This window comes from Mustela erminea, chromosome 1 (genome assembly GCF_009829155.1).
Source record: "Mustela erminea isolate mMusErm1 chromosome 1, mMusErm1.Pri, whole genome shotgun sequence".
Taxonomy (NCBI): domain Eukaryota; kingdom Metazoa; phylum Chordata; class Mammalia; order Carnivora; family Mustelidae; genus Mustela; species Mustela erminea.
The window spans coordinates 142,550,900-142,571,059 of NC_045614.1; the positions used below are offsets into that span (position 1 = coordinate 142,550,900).

Consider the following 20,160-nt stretch of genomic DNA (forward strand, 5'->3'; position numbering starts at 1 on the left):
CCTTCCTGTGTCACTTTTAAAGTTTTTTTTTTTTAAGATTTTTTTTATTTACTTGACAGAGAGAGATCACAAGTAGGCAAAGAGGCAGGCAGAGAGAGAGGGGAAAGCAGGCTCCCTGCCGAGCAGAGAGCCCAATGCGGGACTCGATCCCAGGACCCTGAGATCATGACCTGAGCCAAAGGCAGAGGCTCAACCACTGAGCCACTCAGGCGCCCCTCCTGTGTCACTTTTAAGGACAGAAAATAACATAACGAATCCCAGCTACCACTCCTGAGACCCTCTATGGGCAAAGTACTGTACGGGGCTCTCTACAATCATATTCTCCCAGCAGCTTGGAAAATAGACAAGGCATACTTTGCAAATCAGGACTGCATGATCTCTGCTTGGAAAAATGTTGAAAGTGAAGCCCCAAAGGCACAACAATAGTTGTGAATTTGGGGTTAGAACCAGGTCTTTCCATTCCTTGGCTGTCTCCCTCCCATAGAACTCTACATTTGGGACTATACACATGGTAATATCACAGGGAAAATGTACGACTTGGTGTTAAAATATATTTGGGGAACTGTATGCACATACACAATACACAAACACATATATACACACACACATCTCCTCAGGTTTAGACAAAAGAAATAACTGTATTGTTATAATTTTTAAAACTAAAAAGAATATCATTTCTATAGTGAAGTTAATGTTCTAAAAAGTATAGTGATGGGGCACCTGGGTGGCTCAATCGGTTAAAGCCTCTGCCTTCAGCTCAGGTCATAGTCCCAGGGTCCTGGGATCAAGCCCTGCAGCATGGGACTCTCTGCTCAGCAGGGAGCGTGCTTCCTCCTCTCTCTCTCTGCCTGCCTCTCTGCCTACTTGTGATCTCTGTCTGTAAAATAAATAAATAAAATCTTAAAAAAAAAAAAAAGTGTAGTGACATTATTGTAGTCCACATAATAATTTCTATGCTACCTGGAAAAGTAAATTTTCCCAGGTAGCATAGACATTAAAACATATGCCCTATTAGAAGGCTCCACTTCTCCTAGAGCAGATTTCATGAACATGTGAACTTCGGATCCTCAAAAATTACAGAAAAAAAGGGGAAAGGTATCTGTATATTATCTAAAATAGGACACCTTTTAAAGGTATCCTGGGGGCAGGCAAACCCAAGTTACTAAGTAGTTTTCTTGCCACGATGCACATTCTAGGATTGAGTTGTTTCTTTTAAGGAGCAAATATTGGTCAAGCTATTTTATAAAGGGTTGACAGGCTGAACTCACAATGGCTTCATACTGTATAGGCACGACAGTGGGAGGCCACTAAGCAATCTCAGAAAAGAACAGCATAATAAATTCTTGGGCCAGTATTTATATATAAAAAGTATACTGGAATACCTGTTTATTTTAGTCTGAGACTATAAAAATTGCATCTGAGCATAATGAAACATAAATTAGGGAGACTGCTGTCTTTCTTAGCACACATTTTAATGAATCAGAAGGAGGTTTCATAAAACCGTGAAAACAGATGCTTGTCTTGTGATTATCCCCAACCCATGCTGTTCTGTGGCACTGGATTACAGGGTGGAGGCAAAAAATCTTTCCACTTCACACCATTCTGGAGTTCTTGTTTCTTCCCATGAGAAACAAAGTGTCATGAAATTGAGGCCTGAAGCAATGTTTTATATATATATATATTATATATATATAGTGGGGGAGGGAAGGGCAGGCAGGCTCTTCTCTTCTCTGTGCTTGGGTGAGTGACACAGTCATAATGGCCACTCCTATTCCTGCTGATCATCAATTCACTTTGGCAACAAGTGTTGTGCTAAAGGGACCAGCAGCTCCACAGTGACTCCCTCATATGCTGCAATGACTCAAGCCAAACACATGGCAAAAATACATGACATCTTGTGCTGCTTCTCCACTCCGTGCTCCTGATGAAATTTACTAGAATACTACAATCAACTAGAAGCCAATTAAATAATTCTTGGATACAAAGTGACATTCAGTGGTTCATTTCCAGGCAATTTCAAATTGGTTTGGAAATATCCATTCTTTCATACAACAATAGGGGAATACTTATTTTCAGCATATGAGTCTAAATTTTGGCCAGTATCTAATGACCCACCTCACCTAGCAGTATCACATCCTCTGCTCGCTAATAAATGATTGCATTTTTCTAACTAGATGCTCACTGGACAATGAAAGAAAATAAAATCTGGGAGAGAAGGTTAATTCTATGATCTTGTAAGACTTCAGTGTTTCAAAACTTCATTATACCTTCAATAATGTACACTTAAATATTTTATGCGAAAGCTCAAAAGGAAAGTTGGTCTCAATTTCCATGATTATCAGATGCAGACTCATAAGCCAAAGTTTAAAATATTTTGCTTCCTTTTATTCAATCAATGTCAAGTTATTTTTACTCCGTAATTCTTACTTTAATCAAAAATTTAAATATTTATGTCCCAATTACATAATCTTGGGGGTTTAAATCTGCAGAGCAAACCTAAAGTGGATATATATACAAACTCATTTAATCCTCACAGCAACACTATAAAATAGGTCATGTTATTGACCAGTTCCCTTGATGCAGTACGTGAACCAAAGGAAATGGGGCTCCGATGTCCTAGCACCAAACCCTGATGCTACTTTGTCTCTCAGACACTTGGCCAGGGATTACTGTTCTTTGTTCTATCTTGTTTTGTTCTATGTACATACTTTCAGTTAGTTATTTGCTCATCCCTCCACTCGATAAGCATATTCTGACCACCTGAGTAAGGGCCAGGCTCTGGAGAAATAATGACAAGTAATACAGAAGGTAAGCCTCTTAGGAGAAAGTTCCAAGTCTGGGGAGGACAGCAGAGTTTGGACAAAATAATTAAATTCTACCAGCAACACTACTGAAATGACAGGTAAATGAGAGAAGCAAAGGTTTGGGGACAGTCACTGAAAAACTCTGAATCTCAAGTCCCTCAACCGTTAAAAAAGGCACAAATAACAAGTGTTAATTCTGAAGAAAGTAACTGTAAAACCACGTCAATTTTATATTAACTTCTTTTACACATTAAAAATATGCTCATTTGCACTCTATAAATGATGGGCTTGGGGGAAGACACTTTTCACATGGTAAAAGATGTAAAATTACAATGAAGTAATTAAGACTATAAAACTCCAATTTAAGAGATTTGCTTTATAATCTTAAAGAATAAAGGGGACTTGACTACAGAAATAAGCTATAGAAAAATCATACAGTCCTTTCATTAATCAGTATGATCTTCCACCTGAATATATACCTAAAGTACTTGCCTTAATAGCAAAGCAATGACTGCAGTGCAACCACTTAGAACATGAAACATTTAATCCACTTATCATTAAAGCCTCATATGGTGCAAACTGCCAAAAGATAGTATGAATAAAAGCTATTGTGCACTCCTCAGTCAGCTGCCTCTCAATTATGCTTTTTATCAACAATTTTGTCTATTGTCTGCATTCTCTCTCATTTAGGCATCCAGGTAGCAACCAAATTACTTCTTTCATTCAAACTGAGGGACTAAGTTTTAGTTTTAGTCCCTGTTTCTAATTTTAAAAGATTCTTAGTGTTCACCCTAAGGCAGCTAAAACTTATGTTCGCAATGATTTCTCATCTTCTCCAATATTTCCTATCTACGGAGCATAGGCCAGGTACCCTTAATACTGGGAGGGCTGCTGCAGAGCTCTCCTAAACCCTTGAACTTGCCTGCCGGATTTCAGGGTTAAGAGCTCATATACACTCTATTTCAGAACTTCTACCAGATTCTCAAAAGGAACCATAAACTAAAAAGATGAGAATGTATTTGGATAGACTCTTTTTTTCAAGAATTAATGCACAGGAAATATATACCAAGGACTCAAATAGTAAAAAGCTATGGAATTAATATTTTCTGTTTGAACTCACCCAGACGCATCTATCTACCTCTTACCCATCCACCTGTCCCATCACGCTTTCCAAAAAATGGGAAGGTAAAAGACAAGGCAAAACACATAGTGGCTCGGTCAATTTCTATGCACTATTCTGTGTAAGTGCCCTGAAAACTTCCTTTTCTTTAGCCTCTGTTGTGATTAAGTTGGTGGCACATGACTAATTCTAGCCGAGGGACCCTTGAGCTAGTTTAACCTCTGAGATGAGTAGAAGCCAATGTTTTTCCCCCATCTCTCTCTGTCTGAGCTTCAGCTACCTCGGAAGCCACATGTTGGAGGAAAATGGAGCAAACTTAGATCCCGGAGTCACTGGATAGAGGAGCGCACCACTGAGTTTACAAGAGCAAGAAATACCTCTTTGCTGGAATTAGCCACCGAAATTGGGGGGTGGAATTGGGGGGAGGGCGGTGCAAGGAGGTAGTGGTTGCTACTCATATCAGCTTGCCCTGACATCTTCAAACTGAAGATAAACAAAATATCTGTTTAAATCTGTCTATGCATTAATTAAAAAGGGGGAAACTGTTTATTGCAAGTGTAATTTCTATATTTTTATAAACCATTCATTACAAGCTAGACTTAAACTAGTTTATTTAGTGACATGCTACATAATCCAAAAAGTTTACATCCATGCACCTCCCTAATAAATAAGGATAAAACCTAGCTTAAAGTCCAGATCAAAACAGATATGTGTCCCTGTCGTCATCCAAGCAACAGTAGAGAGCATTCACACAATGGTGCCAGCCACAGTAGACACAGAGCTAAGGGGGAGAGTCCCGCTACACCCCAGAGGACTCAAGTCAGTAAACAATTACAGTAGGAACCAGTGTGGGGTGCCATGGGGATATCTCCCACACATGGGAATAAAAGGACCAAGGGAGGTTCTCCAAAGGAACTATCACTGGTATTGAGTCTAGAAGGACAGGTAACAGGTAGAAGTTACTTAAGAAAGAAGGGTGGCAAAGATGTTTCATGAGAAGATAGAATGATGAGAAAGCACAAATGTGAGACAGTAAGATGCGCGTATAAAAAACTGTAGGGAGGCTGTAGAAGAGAGTCTAAACTGAAGGGTACTTCAGGATCGCCTGCCAAGGTGAGCCAGGGCAACATGGCGCTTCAGTTTAAAATTCCAATGTAAATATAGGACCTTCTCAGGCTTTTCTGGGTGCTTCTGGGAGATGATAAAATGTTTGTGCAACTGAAAAATAGACATGATCAAACACTGCTTTAAAAGACTTTGGATGATAATAATAATAATACAAAAAGATGAACATATGAAAATTGTCATTAGCCACATTTTACTCATTTGGATACACTGTCTCACCCTTCAATTTTCCTTTTCACTTGTCTTAAAAGAAAGAAAATAAACTATTTTCAGGAGGAATTATAATCAAGTGGCTTACTTTAGAAACTTTACAGCCTTATATAATTTAGAAATTTAAACAGATATATTTTACTTCCAGAATAATTTTGAATCTAAAATCAAGAGAATGGTAACCAATTCATAATCTCTCTGTGACTATGGAGCTGTACTGAAAAAAAAAAAAAAGGAGCATTGATCATTTATGTAAAAGGTAAATAAAGTAGATTATAACTAACCATAAAACAAATAGTAACATACTATAAACAGAAACATATTCACTCTATTTTTGCTAAATGGGAGACAGAGACAATTTACAGTTTTTGCTTCTGCTTGGAATTATTTTTGCTAAGAAAAAAATCAAAAAACATAATTTGACTATTCTAATTAAGGGATTCATGCCTACAGTGTGTCTCAGACCAAACTTAAAAGACATAACCTAATCTTACTTGGTTGATATGAAGAGTGGTATAAACCACAGCACTTAGGCAAACATTTGCTTTGCAAATTTTTATCTCTTCATAATTATTCTTCAGTCAAATGTTTCTACTTTCTACAATAAAGTTTGGTTAAAAATTTCATCTGGCTTTGGAAGTATCCACTTTTGAGCTCCAAGTGACATTTTATTATGCTGTGACTTTCTTAATCAGGAAAAAAGAAAGTCTGATAAAATAACCTGTCCACCCCTTTTAAATTGAGAATTTGTTTTAGAAACAGTTTTTGAGGTTCACAAAGATAGCCAATTATAGACTCCCGGGTGGCTCAGTCGGTTAAGATAGCCAATTAGAGCTGTCAGCCTTGTACTTTGATGGACAGGCCAAGACCTTTCCCCTAATAGCGCTGGTTTGTGGAGTTCCTGAAATACATGAGGGGATCACATGAAAGGGATCACAGTAAACAATGTATATATAAATGGATAAAACATGTTTCCACCCTCACAAATTGTATAGTCAAGGTGAGAAGTTGAACTAATGGATTTAAAAAGCAACATACAAAAAAGCATAAACATCAGGCAGTGAGCTACCCACACAGCAAACAAGATGGAACTAAAGTAACAGAAGACCACTTTCTTCAATCTGACTCTCAGGAAGTATTTGGTTCATCTTGCTTCCTCAAATTAGCCTCTCTACCCATTTTTTTTTTTTTTTACCCCTTCTTAATATCTGTGACATGTGGTGCCCTCTGATATCCCTACTTTAAGCAATCTTCTTTACTTCTCCACTGAATTTTGTACCTTCCTTTAGTGGGAAAAAAACACGTCTCCATTTGGAGGAACACCTCAAGCCTTCTACAACAATCTTCTTTCCTCTGCTTAATTCTCTGACGCCCACTTCTTCTCTTCTTTTTTGTTACTGAATTTCTTTATAGAGTTGTCTAAACTTGTTGAGTCCTCATACGTATCTTCCAACTTACTACTGACTCATCTTCTTGGAATCTGGTTTGCGCTGAGGAGTCAGCCTCCTAGCTCCCCCTTCCAATTCTACTCCAAGTGCTCTCTCAAGGGTTACTGCTCTCCTTTTCACTGCCAGTCAGTCTTCTTTTCTCATTTCTTGTCCTATCTGTGGCATCTGCACCATCTACTACTTCCTTCTTTCCTCTTTGTCCTTTCTTGTTTCCTGCCACTTTCTTTGACCTCTCTCATTTCCAACTACTGATTAGAGAGGGATGCACTAAGATTTGTCTCTACATCCCTTCTTCTCCCCATCCATCGTCTCTTTGAATATAACACAGCACTATCCTGTGACACAGCACAATCAGTGCTAAGGGAGTGGCTTTCAGATGCTTTCTCTGTAAACTCAACTACCCAGCCAAATTAGTGATCTACTACTCCCTGCTTACTCTCTCTCCAAAGAAAGAGAACACATCAATTCTAACACCTGTGTTTCTTACACTGACAAACAGCAATGCCCCATCCCTGATCACCCAAACTATAAACTTCAAGCTCGCTAACTTTCCTAGCTTTCCTGTTGAGGAATGAGGGATAAAACACTAGCACAGTACAAAACATTCACTGTGCACAGTCTTTAAGTACCTTTTTTTTTTTCTCAAAGCGTCACGCTAATTTTCCTGAAATATCTTTGAGTGGGCTATATGATTTTATTGTTCAAGATGGACTACTATGAAGTAGGAACTAAATAATTTCCTATTATTATGACTAAGAGATTAGTCAGAAATGATATTCAGCTTTTCGAGTTCAGTAACTGCCTCCAGGCTTTGGAGCAATAGTAAAAACTTTCTACAGGAAAGCTCAGATAAAATCAAAAGCTAGTGTTTTCTTAACTGTTCATTCAGAAGTGCAAGTTTCCATTCTTTTTCACTTCTTTTTCTAATTTTTTTTATCTTTTCATTTCTCAACATGCCACAGATACAGTGTTACATTCAGTGATTCACTTACAAAACAAGAAACAAGTTTCCAGTTGTTCCGTTCACTCAAGAAAGCCACTGATGTTTGCATTTTCCTTAAATATTGTTTATATGCTTTTCCAAACTATGAAACAAGACACTGTAGGTAACACAAGTCAAAAACTAGCTCTATTAATTAGCACCAAGAAAAATAAATGCAACAGCTAGCAAGAATTACATGGTAAGCCCTGAAGAACTGTTATTCGAGTATTTTCAAATGTCTACAGTGTGTGTTTACATAAGTACTCTATTTAAGCACAAGGGATACATTCCAGGGGAATGAGCCCCAGGAGAAGGCATGATAGCCAGTACTTGGGCTGATGAGAGCTTGCTTCACTGTCAGCAAAGACTCTTCCTTTCTCTCCAAACTCCCACCTAACTTTATTTCTGCAAGCCCTGTTTCTGTTCCCAGGCTGTGGTAAGGTTTATTATGCCCTCCATAATGCCTAAGACTTCCAGAAAGCCTCATTTCCATATTAATATTTAACTCCTTTCCTCAAACCTTTTCTCCAGCAGTTTTTAAAAACCTGCCATGATGGTATTAAGCACAATGTTTGTCTCTTTCTTTCTTTCTCTTTCTTTCTTTCTTTCTTTCTTTCTTTCTTTCTTTCTTTCTTTCTTTCTTTCTTTCTTTCTTTCCTTCTCTTTTTTAACACAGCAAAGACATCCAATGTACTTTTGGATGTTGCTACTGCTGGCTGAAAGTTTAAACTATGTAGTGTGTGGTGCTCCTTAATAACAACTGCCATAAAATCCAAATGAAAATAGGAACAGAAAACACACTGAATTCTTCGAAACCACCATGATTTTCTTAACCTATTTCTACTTATTTTATTTAGAATGCGATAACATGGATCAACGTTTATTTTTAGAATAGTACTAACTGCCCTTTTGCTTAGGATTTCTGTTTTCTCATCTAGCAATTCCCCAAAGTTCTATAAATGGAGGGTAATTCAACCTACAAAAACAGTATCTTATAACCTAGAACATTCTCATCCTACTGTAACCACTGCCTGTTACCACAGGAGAAATTGAGGAATTTCACCCAATTTCTTTCAGTGAATTCTTTGCAGTATTTTAAAATAACTATCTCTTTCCTAAAAATAATAACTAAGAAGAATTTGTTACCACTAAACTTATCCATTCATTCATCTACTCACTCTTTAATTTTCACCAACACACACTCATTTATTCAATAAATACACATTTGCATATCCAGCTGTTTGATGAAATAATATACTTTGTTGATATAGCAGATTCTATATTCTCTAGTGTTAAAAATACATTTTCTCCTTAGAGGAAGGTGCTTGTTTTCTATACCTTTTCTTTCTTCCCATTACATGTATTTTCGCTCTTAGAAAATTCTTTGGGGCCACAGAAACCAGTTTCATTAATTGTAGAATAAATTTTAAATATGACTTGACTTTTCTAATTTATGGCTTATCTTGAAGGAAAAGAAGAGCCTGGACTCTCCCCCACCCCCGACACCACTATTCTTTCAAACAGATTAAAATTTATACCACCAACTATATAATAAAAACAACAATTATACTTTCAATTTTAGTGTTCACAAGAGTGATACCCAAGTGTATCATTAGTGGGCAGGATTCTGGACAAGGCTTACTTCTCAGAGTTTACTTTTAGACTTGGATTTACAGGGCTTTTCAGATAAATGAATTATTTCACAAACAGGATGAAGCAGAGTTTATAAAAGGTACTGTGCTGTGCATTATCTCCCTTAGATTTCATTCCATCCAGGAAAGCAAAGTGATGGGTACGCTGGAGAGGACACATGATACAAAGTAACACAGTGATTAAATGCAAACCTGTCCCAGGAAACTCACTAACCCAGTCAAAGTTCAGTGCTTCCTCCACAGCCTTCTTACATGATTTTTATTCTTCTTTGTCGTAAAGCTCCTGACTCCATCAAAAGTGCCACAGACATTACAAACCTCAAGTAGAAACTGATCCAATTCCCTAAGACTCAGTAGATTTGACTGACAGGTAGAAAATGGCCAATTTGAGGCCTTAAACAAGAAATCTAACTTTAAAACATCTTTCAAATGGAAAAGTATAACTTAAAAGTAATTAAAGGATAGTTGTTACTCAATTTGAGATTCTGTTAATAAAAATAAAGTGTCAATTCAATTAGCATTTTTAAAGTAATTTCCTTTCATTCTGTTACTTTTCAACCCACTGGAGACATTTAAAAAACAATTTTGGTTCTCTAATGAACCTAAAATCAAACTTTCCTCTGAGTTGAGATGTCCTGTTTCAAGGGCTCTATTGCTACGCAGCAATCTTACTATTGTACTGTTAGGTACTCCTTTGTTGTATGGGAGTGTATTAAATGTTTTTTGCAAATACACCAACACAGTTTCAGACAGGAAGTCACGAATGGTGACTATGACCAAACACAGCTCACTTTAAAGAAAGTGAGTGTTTTCCCTCTTCGTGCTGACCTTTTTATGTCCAATGACAAAATTCTCCTCGAGGAGAGAATGCACTGTTTTGATTTGGACTGCTGCCCGTCATGTTTTTTTAAACATGGTAAAACAACAGATTAAAACTGCCTAGAATATGTCCGGGGCAAGTTTTAGGAGAAAAACTGGTACTCAGTGACCTCGGTTATTTCACGTGTACAGGACTTCACGAGGAGTTCAACTTTTAGTAGTTAGTAATACTGCTTCAATAACATCTCTAACTTACTACCTAATTTAAACTCACCTAATGAATGCCTGAGATAAATTAAAATCAGGCATCAGGAAACAACAGGAAAGAAAAGCAAAGCACTGCTGGGGAGTTTCCACACACAAACAGTAAGTTCAATCCTCTAGAATTCAGGGACACAAGACCATAAAAGCAAATGTTGGAAAGAACTATAGTGAGTTAACATGCGATTGCTGTTCTGGTGTAAAATCTTTTATGGCAAAAGCAGAAGACTGTGTGTGTGCATTTCCATCTCTACGCATGCAGAGAGAGAGAATGGGAAGAGAGAGAGAACTAGAGGGAGGGGTCCAGTTTACAGTCACATCGGAAAAGAAAAACACCTGTTCATGGTGATTTTGCCACTTTGGACTCAATTTTTTGTTTACCTACACATTGATGTGTATTTTGCAAAGCAAAATTTTTAAATGTGCAATGACTTAGCACGTGATTCAAGAGTTTGCTCTTGAGATACTAAGGAGCGTTCCACACTATCTTAATATTATAGAAGCACGACTGTAACATATGGTCTTTTTCAAATTAAGGAGACACAAATGTTCACAGAAACATTTGGTGTGATTTTAACTCTCAGTTGAAGTTTTCTAAACAACCGTCCTTCAGGTGCCAGCACAAAGTATTTCGGCCTTGACTGCAAGGAGCTAATGTATCTACCATTTACTATGCTAAGTAAGAGCAAGACCTGTTCCGATTACCCAAAAACACCTGTATAGCAACTTCAATATCAACAAAAAAGGTTAGTTTTAACACTAAGCATAGTTAATTTTTTTCTTTTTATTGTGTTTCATGTTTTCAACACAGACTTTAATGGAAAGATGCTTTTTATTTTTAAGATTTTATTTATTTATTTGACAGAGATCACAAGTAGGCAGAGAGGCAGGCAGAGAGGGAGGAGGAAGCAGGCTCCCTGCTGAGCAGAGAGCCCGACATGGGGCTCGATTCCAGGACCCTGAGACCATGACCTGAGCCGAAGGCAGAGACTTTAACCCACTGAGCCACTCAGGCACCCAGGAAAGATGCTTTCATCTTATTATTCGGGGGAGTATACATCACAAGGGGAAGCAAATTTGTAGTTAAAAAGTCTCAACGTTTTTGAAATCGTCCCCCACAAATATTTCACCTTCTAGATTTACACTCTGACTTCCCACATCATCTGCATAAGCTCTTCACTTTATGTCCACATATTACAAATCACCACTTCATGACAGTACATATTTAAAAACTATATTTTGATGACTTCTTTATGTAAGGTTATATATATATATATATCAAGGATGTATGATACTTTTTTCCTCAAGTGTCTGGCACCAAAATTGAGTTTTTAAAGCTAGAAATACCATTTTTAATTGTATGAAAAGCTGTAAATGGATTCTAATAGATTTTGATTCTTTAAAGTTCTTTTCTCTAAACTCTTGAAAAGTTTTAAAAACTCACAATACTTTATTCCTACATTCATTAATCAGGCTGCACTGATGGTTTCCATTTGGCCAGGTCCCTAAACCAGTCACTACAAAGACTAGGTACTGCCTTAACCCTGGATCTGCCTTAACCCTTCCCTCTGTCTCTAAGGGAGCCCCAGGCACCCTGCCCTTCTTTCATGGCAGCCCGGCTTTCCTATCCCTTTGGTGGCCACAATATCCTTAAATGAGTTCTTCTCTTACTTATCAAGCATGCAAAAAGGGCATGCTTTTTCACTTAGGGTCTGGGAAAAAGTTTCCCAGACCCTAAGTAAAACACCGCAAACAAGTAGAATGAACATCCCTGACCTCACAAAGTTGAGAATCTAGCAAGGAAAGTCCTAGATCTGACTAGCATTCAAGGTTAACCATTGACACTCCAACTTAGCCCAGGTTAACTCACTCTCCCCAGGACTAGAGCCCCAGCTGCTGGTCTGGGTTCTGCTTCAAAAAGAAAGACAACAAGAATGATAATCCTACCATGTGCTTAACTGGGACTATTCTCATCATCTGGTGACATCGATGCCAGTCCTTGTCATCAACCCAGACGGACAGAAGTTCACCTACCTTCTGGATGGAACCACCACTCCATGTCTGGGTCAGTTCTGATCTTCGATATCTTTTTCCCCCCCTTTCTCCACTGACCTGCCACCGAGGTAAAATGTCTTTTGATGGGGAAAGCATATAGATTCTTGGAGAATGGAAGGGCATCTAGTCCCCAGGATCCTGTCCCTATCTAATACTGTCTGGGTTTCTGATTTTCCCCATCCACGCATTTCATTCTGTGAACATACTTTATTTTTAATAAATAATTCCAAATCTATCAATTATTAATAAAAGTCACTTACTAGAGGTGCTCTTTAATTTCCATCATCTACTGTCCACAATAATGCAATACAACAGTTGCTATTATTAGTTTCATATACAGATGAAGAATTGTAAAAGGTTATGTAATTTACCTAATATCACACAGCTGGCATGTGGCAGAGCTGCAATTCCAATCCTTGAAGGCTCTACCTCTAGAGTTGACTCTAAACCACTAAACTAGGCTACTTTCCCCTTCAGCATACATGACATCATGATTTATGCATCATAAAAGCTATGAGTACACATGGAAGCAGGGTCAGAGCTCAGAGACAAGATAAGGTTTTGCTTCACGTTGTTGCTACTGTCCACGGAAAACACACATGTTCCTTTTTCATTTGGTTTTCCCCAGCAGGCAGACTTTGGTCTGAATTCTGACTCCATCACTGTATAGTTGTGTGACCTTGGGAAAATCACATAATAGCATGTCCAATTTGTTGGCTATTTTCTATATGCTAGCCACTGTGCTAAGTGCTTGGCATACACTGCCTCATTAAATTAAATTAAATCTTCACAAAAACCCTGACAAGGAGATGATATTCTTCATATTTTAGAGCATGTGAGACTACGACTGAGAGAGTAAGCAGCCTTTTTCTCTAAGGTCAAAGAGCCAGTGGGTGAAAAGTAGTCCAGACTGAGCTGGAAGGAGGCTCGGGTCGAAGCATCTTGATGGCACTATGCCATGACAATGGGAGGACCACACTGGGGTATTAGCATTCAGAGCCAAGGGTTACAACAAATTAGGACCTCTGCTCATTGTCCATCAGTCCGGAGAGTTCTCATTCTCCCCAAGAAAGGACAGGAATACACAGGAAAGAGTAAACAGTGTACATTGAGAGGTACCAATCTTCTGAGTTGAGGGATGGCAGAAATAAATACTCAGGGATCGTTACGATGGACATTAAGAACCTTATTTGGAGAACTAGCCTATGACTTTGAAGACTTACAGTGAACAAGTACTTTGTTGTTGTTGTTGTTGTTGTTTCTGAAATAAGTGTTATAAATTTCTATCCCAAGGGACGCCTGGGTGACTCAGTTGGTTAAGCTGCTGTCTTCGGCTCAGGTCGTGATCCCGGGGTCCTGGGATCAAGTCCCTCATCGGACTCCTTGCTCCGAGGGGATCTGCTTCTCTCGCTGCCTCTGCCTACCTCTCCGCCTGCTTGTGTGTACTCTCTCTCTCTCTCTGGCAAATAAATAAAATCTTAGAAAAAAAAAAAATCTATCCCAAAAGTATTCCAGCTATTTTATAAATTGAACTTCCTAAAAAAGAGCATTCAGAGTTTACATTCTTGGTTTTCCTCTTAGGTCTGTACTGGGTCTTGAGTCTATCTTGGGCATCACTCAAGGGGACTGGATTACAATTATACCTCCTAAAAAAATCACATTAAAGGAGGCTGGGCAAGGCCCTATTAAATGATGACAGGTATCCACTCAAGTCAGGGAGAATTTGGATTTTGAAGTAATAATTCTAAGTCAGGCAACAAGGCAGCACTTAGTTAATAAATACACCATATAATTTCACATACATATAATTATTGTAGCACTGAGAATGTGCACTCTTTCCACTTTCATATCACAAGTAAACTGACATCTTTAGAGATGCAAGCTGAGGGATTTTTTCAACTTTGGAAACAATGGAAATCAATTAAAATTTTTTGCTTAGAAACAGAAAATGAACTGCCTATATATACATGTGGGCCTAATCTTTTCAATTTTAAGAACTTAAATTTTCAGAAACCTGTCATAAACTAGGATCGTAAACTAAAATAAATGGCATGCCAGAAGTTCAATACTCCCTTCAAACAAAAACATTTTAATGATTCTTTTGCGTACTTTTCCCAAAATCCTCATATAAGGAAAGCCACACTAAACAAGGCAGACATAAAAGGGCAATTCTAAAGGCCTCAATCGGGCTACACTGTGGGAGTGAGCCCTTGTTTATCGGTCATGATCAGACACAGCTGATGCTGCATGAAATCACTTTAATTCCTAGAGTCTATTCATTGCCCTGAAGACACAAACAAGATGGCCACTCGAATGGACCACACCGTCCAAACAGAATCACGGAGAGGCAAGTGAACTGGATTGGAATTCAGTGATTTGCATTTTGGTCTTGGCTCTGGGCTTAAAAACTGTGAATTAGCAGTCCTCTGTTTCCTTATCTGCAAAAGGGTCATTCCATTATTTATTCAATAGATTTTTCTATTCAGGTAGTGGCTAAGAGCTTCATGGCACCAATATTTTGTATCATGTACCTTTTTTGTACATCCTAAAAAAGAAATCACTAAAGTCTAAATATTACTGTACTGAGTTCAGCTTATGTGAAGTTACCTTGTGAAGCTATCTTGTCCCTTAAACATTAAACACAGTGGATACCACTAATTCATTATGTTCTGTTAAAAATACTTTAAGTACATTTAAAGTTTTAAGATAATTTTGTAAGGGGAGCCTGGGTGGCTCAGTCGTTAAGTGTCTGCCTTTGGCTCAGGTCATGATCCAAGGGTCCTGGGATGGAGCCCCGCATTGCATCGGGCTCCTCACTCAGCAGGAAGCCTGCCTCTCCCTCTCCCACTCCCCTCGCTTGTGTTCCCTCTCTTGCTGTGTCTCTTTCTGTCAAAGAAATAAATAGAATATTTTAAAAATGTAAAAAATAAAATAATTTTGTAAATGTCTAATGTCAATTTCTCTATCTCCATATTTAATTATATTAAATATATGATTAACATAATAAATAATCTATAACACAGTTTCAATTCTTGTCCTAGAGGAATAGAAGAATTCTAAATAAACAAAAAAACGGAAACACGGTTTGTAAGCCAACCTGAGAATAATGCAAACTCTTGGCTTGAGACTGTGCCTTACATTTTCAAAAACAGTAAACTCATTATAAATAATATAAGAATTAAAACATTACAGTTTTCCTTTTCTGTTTTTACATATGAAATCAATTACCCAATTTAACGCACTAGAAAGACTTCAAAACATTCCATTCACTTATACTCTTGAGGTCTAGAGGAAATAAAACTGGGATATTTTCAAGTGTAAATACTTTGTTGCACCTCTTTTAGTTTTAAAAATAAGCATCCTAAATAAGCACTATCAAAGAGGAGCTTGATTCTTCATTTTGTACAGCTATTTCATAAACATTCTTCTTTTTCATTTTTAAAACCTCAGTTACCGATTTAGTTATTGAAATGAAGGAGTTTCAGTGTGACAGCTAATAGCCTGAATTCCAACTACAGGGAATCCATTAACAGATTGAGTCCATATGGAAAAGAAAACAAAAGAGAAAAAAAGAGACATAAATGGAGAGTAAGGCCACTGAAGATCTCACACTAGAAGAGCTGCCTTAACCTCACTTCACAGATAAATGCTTATGAATGAGGCAGGGTAAAGAATAAAGGGTTATAAATAATGCTGAAGAGATGATCTGTGTTGTTTACTCCAAGATGCTGGTGAGCTCTCTCCTCCACACCCACCCCCCAACACCCTTCATCCAAGTTATTTACACCCACATGGAGTGATTTTTTTTTTTCCAAAAAATTAGGGGCAGGGAATCAGTCCCTTTTAAAAAATGAAAATAAAGGCCTAAAGAAAAGAGACTGCTACATTTAGAATGCTAAGCAGTGATATTTGACAAAGGACAATAACATACCCTTGCACTACCAAGATCTAAGCAGCTCTTCCCCTTCCTTTTGAATTAATTACGGCTTTAGAAATTCAAGTTTAAAGAATTTAAGGGTATAATAATTGAATGTTTCTGGTTTTTAACATTAATAGGTAAATAAAATACAGGCTTTTGGAAACATGAATAACTTCTATTTTATTTTTGACTGTTTTAATTGTTTTCATTCTCGAGATTTCTCTTGCTGGATATACAATGCAGATTGTGAAGAAGGAAAGAAGTGCTTCATAGATTCCGATCCAAAGAATGGAAAAAATACTTTTAAAAATCTATTCGATCTAAATTTAATATAAATAAAATAGGTTAGAAATGTTAACATCAGACCTAATTCCTAAAAGAGGTGTTTTAATAAGTAGTTACCCAAACTAAAACTCATATACTGGCTTCATCATCAAGCAGAGTTCCCTAAGGACATTCTTTAGCTCTTTAGTTCACATTAAATCCACGGCTATAGGTTTCTAGCTTCTAGAACAGCTTCCTGGAGAAATCAGAGTCTTACCTTTACATATCTTCCGTAGATGTTTCTTGGTGCTTTGAAAAGTCCTGAGGTCTATGTCAAACGGCCATTCTCTTGCTCCCAGGGTCTTAGGGGCTTGGAGAAATCCCAACACCTGCTGCTACCACTGAGTGTCGAGGCTAGAAGAGCTTCAGGGTTTTGACAGCAGGATCACTGAGCCACAGCCAAAGCTTGGGAAGCCTTAACAACTGGAAGCAAGTGTAGAGGGCAACATGGTACCCAGCACGTGCTCAATTGTAGCAGCAGGGGGAGGAATATTCCTGCCCTCACAAGGGTACAGAGGCAGCCATCAGGGAACCCAGGCTCTGTCAATGGACAGGGCGGAGGAAGTGGAGACATGACCGCACAGCACAAGACCCTGGGGTAACGGAACAACTAGCACAGAGCTCAGGTAGCGCTTGAAAAGAATCACCAAAATTCCCCGACAGAACACAAGAAGCAATGGCGAAATGCAACGAAATACATGGAGACAGGCCATTCTAGCATCCCATAAGAGAGCCAAAAACACAGTTGGGGGAGGGATACGGAGCTCTAGTTCTAGAAAGAAAAGTAAGGAAGACATATTATAGTACGCCTACTGTATTTAAGCTTAAAAATCTAACATGTGACATAAAAATGCCTAAATCCTGTCACCATCACATTCATATTAAGAAAATTTACAAATATAGAAAACCACAGGGTGCTAATCCACAAGGCAAGAGAAATTAAAAGGTAAAGCTGTCCATTATTAGAGGAGAAAATGTAATAGAAGTGTTAAACTGAGCTGATTTCTAACTTGAGAAATCATGAAAATTGCTTTTTCAATAAGAACAATGAATACTTTATCAAATATACCTCTTTCTACTCTGACCAGATTGGGAAGACTGAGGAATTCAATCAGATAAGAAAACAAGAATATGAAGAAAAAGAAGCAAGTGGACAAAGAGCATTCTGAAATTAGAAGAGGAAGACACAGAAGAAAAGGCAAGAAGAAAACAGGAGGAAGTCAGGAAAATGGAACTAACGTACTAGGTGTTAATGTACAGTCAGCTAAACAGCTCATTAAGACTCTCCTGAAACTGGACTTCATAATACCATGTTTTCCAGAGAGCTCCTTCTAGCATGTTAACCACCGTTCACAGCTCAACGACTCACAAGCCCTCAGGAGCTCACCTGGAGGAGCCCACTGAGTATTAACTATCCAACAGGTACAAGAGACAGACCCTAAGGCAATTTTGCTTTAAGGAGCTGGATAAAATCAAGCCAAAAAGGAAATATAAATTCTGACAGAACTTTAATAATTCCTAATATGTGCCCCCCCCAAAAAAAAAAAATCAGCTTTACTTGGGAATGATCATTTTCTTTTTCTTTTTTTTTCAAGACTAGAAACAAATTAACCATGGGTGCTGTCTTCTGCTTGCTTCATAGTTAAATGAGAAGAAAATCTGCCGGCTGATGGCAGCTCTGTGTGTGCGATTCTTGCCTTCAAGGTATTTGGTTACAAATGTTTTAAAATCCAAGTTACGTAAAATATGAATAATAATCTTTACCTGGAATCAAAAGGCTGCAATCAGCTTGTATTAGGAAAGGTGGATTCCCATCCCTCGCCATATAGATAAAAAGTGATACAGATATACAGTTAATAAATGACAATCAAAGCAGCTCTTGTTGGGCAAATTTACTTATACCCCATAAGGCATGAAGGGTCCACCACTCTTATAAAATGGAATAGCCCTTACACTGCGTAATAGTAAGCACTTCCCAGGCAGCTAGTACTTTAAATTTGAGAGAACTAAGAATTGATAAGGGAAGGGGGTGTTGAATCTGAATTTCCCTTTAGAAATAATTTTATTGTATAAACAGTACCTAAGTCTAGATGTTGAACTAAAACTTAGTATTTTCAAACACAGTCATTTCAATAGGATAGGTTTGGATAAGAAAAGACTGAGTGAGCCCCTATGGTAGAAACCAAACGGAAGTTTGGACTTAAAAAAAAAAAAAAAAAAAAAACTAATAGTCTGATTTCAAATAAAATATAGAAAACCAATTACAGTCGGTTTTTGACCTACGCTGTCAGTCCCACTCACAAACATCAGTTTCAACCATCAAACCAACAAAAACTAAAACAATGTGTAAGAGTACCAAAAAGTGAGTAAATGTCACCAAATGTGACACAGCAGCATGTATGCATTTAGAGAGCTCTTTAGAATATATGCTGTCTCAGGATTATTTTCAGTGGAAACAAAAAATCCTTACTGGCTATTTAAAAATATACATTCAATTGCTACTTAATGAGCCTACTAAGGTAATAAGACCATATAATCTAAATTAGTGTTTCCCTGTTGTTAAGCAACACAAGGGGAGAAATTTTTGACAAATGTGCAAACAATCATATCCCTGTACTTAGCCTGAAAACATAGCAGGTGCTCAATAACAACTCATTGGCTGAATGGTGCTACCACAGGTGAGAAGGCACGCCTCAAAAAAGTGTATGTGTACAAGGATGGGGGGTGTGGTCAAATAAATTTCTTAAAAGTTCAACAGTTATCTTCCTGCATGGTTTGTCATGCTGCCATAAATTCCTAAACTTGATTGTCTACCTTTTTTATGCAATACCTATTAAACAGAGATTATCTAGGAAAATTTGGTCTACAACTTTGTAGAAAACTTATTATGTCTATATCTTACATCTATATGTATAGATCTTCTAATCTTTTAATGAAAGACACAGCTGAACTATTAATTGGCAATATTCACGTGTGTTCTAAATTATAAAAGGGAAGATATCTATTTTTTAAGTCATATGGTAGGCTTTGTCAAAATGGGAAAATAAAGTTTTAGAGCGAGAAAAGATGAGATAGCTCATTGAAATTACTCATTTTACCTACAGAGAAACTTGCTCAAGGAACTACCTTGAATTGGTACATAAATATATTAGCAATGTCAAAGACCCATCCTATGCAACTATCTGACTAACATATCCAATATCTTACTAAACTGCTTACATAATTATCTTAAATTGAAAAGAATATTCCTGGCAAGAATTATGCATACTAAATAGTTTCTTAAGTTAAAATTCTATACTCTATTGCTGTTTAAAAAAGGAGATGATCATTTAGAATGGAAAGGAGGAAAAATTGCTTTCATATACTAAAAAGTCTTTTTTATTTTTTTTTAGATCATTGTGGATCAAATGAAAAACAAGAGTAAAAAATAGTGGAAATTAC

At 37.5% G+C, this 20,160-nt stretch overlaps 1 protein-coding gene across 20 annotated transcripts in view; it reads right to left on the reverse strand.

Annotated features, from left to right (window-relative positions):
• Nucleotides 1-20,160, reverse strand: part of MBNL1 (muscleblind like splicing regulator 1) — a 198,572-nt gene that overhangs the window by 89,077 nt on the left and 89,335 nt on the right. Inside the window, exon 3 of one of the 20 annotated variants that reach the window (XM_032345075.1) lies at nt 16,937-17,491. The exons of the other annotated variants lie outside the window; for them this stretch is intronic. The gene's annotated coding sequence lies outside the window, so the exon portion shown is untranslated. The remainder of the gene's footprint in view (nt 1-16,936; nt 17,492-20,160) is intronic. 20 annotated transcript variants of the gene reach the window in all.